The following is a 2761-nucleotide window of genomic DNA, read 5'->3' on the forward strand; positions in this document are numbered from 1 at the left end:
AAAGGCGGTTGGGCATCGGCACCCGGCTCAACACCAGCGGTCCCGGCAGTCTAGGAAGATTCCGACGGGCGCCAACAGGCCGGTGGGGACTTTGAACCTGCACACCGTGGACTGCCGCCGTTAGCCAAGCTGCAGCCAGCAACCCTACGCCTGGGCCGACCCAGCCTGCCAGGCTCCTGAACCAAAACGTTACGACAACGAGGCGTCTTCTCGGCAATAACATCGTGTGGGCCGTAAGCGAAGTCGGCGGACTGAACTTTGTACATATTTTGATGACTCTCGTAACTGTGTTTTCCTACTCTCTCTGACTTTTATTTTTAATTCCTTACTCTGTAAATAACATCTTTCTTCTTACAACCACCGCTCCGGAATTCTGAGTTCCTTCTTTAACCATTCCCATCACATATGGGTGATTTCAGATAAGATCGAACAGGGATTGGCTGGTCGACCTTTTTAATTTGCTTCATAATTTTATATGTTGTTTCCCGATGTCCAAAATGAACAAAATCAGAATTATTTTCACCCAGAAAAAAAATTGTCGAACGCAAAAAATCGTACATCACGTAGAGGTGGAAAGTCGCATTTGCTTGCATAGCCGGAGGGGGCAACTTTGGTGAATAATAACTAAAGTTATACTTCTTAAGTGAGTTTCATAATATTTTAGTATAATCTGTATGGACTTAGCAATGCGAAAAAAAATATTGTTATTGTTTAGTATGTTTAAAAAAATTAATAAAAAACATCAATTTCGGCTCCTTGACCGTTTTTCCCCCAAATTTGCAGGCCTGTATCTTAGGAAATAATTTAGTCACAAACGTCATATTTTCATTTAATACGCTACTCATAAATGGAAGTACATTCACTAAAATTCAAATTTATTTAGGTGCGGGTTGGGGAGATTTTGGCAAGCAAACACGAGACAAGCACCAAAATAAAAAAATTTTAAGGGCGATTTAAAAAAAAAAACCCGTTCTCGATTTTTTTGAAACTCTGACCGGTCAGTCTACTCTATTTGGGGGTTAATATTCATTAAAAACATGTTGCATTATATTGATGGTGTAATAGATACAGCACCTCTACCGAGCCCCTTCTGCGAAGCTCGGCACGGTGTACCCCTGTGGTGCGACGCAGTTATTGCGACTTCTTACTTTGAGAGAAAAGAAATTTTTTTATTCATTCGAGTATAGCCAGTAATAGTTTGTCACATCTTTGTCACGTTATAATAAATTGAACATTAAATATAATAAATTGCACATAATATACAACAGATTCCTGCCTTCATAGGTTTCAAAATGAACAGATTTTGGCGCAAACATTTTCTGACGGTGTGCACTTAGAGTTTCTTCCAAGGGGATTCGACAGTCCGTGCCACTTGCAAGTCGCAGGTCGAAGCTTCTGATGTTTTGCATAGCCACACATGTCACGACTGAATACCAGGAAAGGCGCGCACTCCCACCCACTCTTCATTTTTGCGCTGACGGAATTCAACAACCTCGTCTTTGTCCAAAAGTGTGAAATTCACTCCTTTTAGTTTTTGGGAAAGACTGTTCACCATGCATTTTGCAGACTGTATGGCCTTTCCTGGGAGCTGTCTCAAGTTGTGAAGCGTTGCTTGGTGTTTGACGAGTCCTCCAACTCCGTCACACGCGTTTTTTCCGTGCCCAGTGGCTGAGAATAGCCATTGTGCTTTGGGAAAAACATTTTTTTGGAATTCATGAAGTTGGAAGCGATTCTTGAAGTGACTGGCGGCACCGTCACTTACATAAGTCAAATGAGAGTACACGGCAAGGTTGTCATCGACCCACTCTCTCACTTTTTGTACAGCCAGACAGGCATGAGCGGAGTCATGGTGCAAGTCGTCACTGATGACGGCAAAACTGTATGTCGATTTTCTAGTAGTCACCACACACATAAATATTGAGACCTGTTTTTTTTTTCCAGTGGTACGCTTGAATCTCGTCAGGGAGGATAACAGTCCAGTTTTCAGCGAAGTCAAAGTGGAAGACAATGCTACCACGCTGCGCGCACTGCTTTGCTTCATAGATGACTTTGCCTTGCGTCTGTCTGATATGGTTGTGAATGATCCACCTTGAGACAGACACACGAGGCTCCTCCAGAAAAGTGACCGGATCTAAAGTCTTTTTCACGAGCTCGCCTGACTCCCATGCTGCCAAAACTATCTCTTCATCCTCGGAAATGTTGAGTTTTTCGAGTGTGAGAGACTGGCCTTTGGGACAATGGTCACATTCGCCTAAAAGGCACTGGCGCGATGGCGGGTTGCAAATGAATGCAGAGTTCAATTCCGCTGCGTCAAGTTGTGAGCCAGAAGCGTTTTGTAGAGAGGCGACACAGAGGTTGTAGTTTGCGCAGTACACACAAACGCACGCTTCTTGCTGGGGTTTGCATTTAACCCATCGGGGTCGCAGGGAGTAAAACTTCGTCAATCCGATGCCGGAGTCGGGATGGTCACTTTTATATACACGAAACGCTTCTCTGATTGACCGTGTCATAAAACGTTTCGGCTTGAGCGTTTTCTGGCCATCGAGCACAACGGAAATGACGTCTTTCTGATTGGGACTCTGCCTAGAACACTCTAACTCGTCTTTCATGTAGTACTCAACCGCTGCAGATATGTTTTCAGGGCTCACCTTACACCTTGTATAGGGATCGGGCACATACCACACGTTGTGGTCCTCCCTCAGCTTCCGGGACCTATTAATGATGTAGATCGATGCCTCTGGGATGATTTTCTGGACTTCAT

General features: G+C 44.2%; 1 pseudogene; it reads right to left on the minus strand.

Moving 5' to 3' along the window:
• Window positions 1-1217: 1217 nt before the first annotated feature.
• Window positions 1218-1864, minus strand: LOC120850726 (annotated as a pseudogene).
• Between the last annotated feature and the right edge of the window lie 897 nt (window positions 1865-2761).

Source organism: Ixodes scapularis, unplaced genomic scaffold, assembly GCF_016920785.2.
Source record: "Ixodes scapularis isolate PalLabHiFi unplaced genomic scaffold, ASM1692078v2 PGA_scaffold1__304_contigs__length_218370807, whole genome shotgun sequence".
NCBI classification, from domain to species: domain Eukaryota; kingdom Metazoa; phylum Arthropoda; class Arachnida; order Ixodida; family Ixodidae; genus Ixodes; species Ixodes scapularis.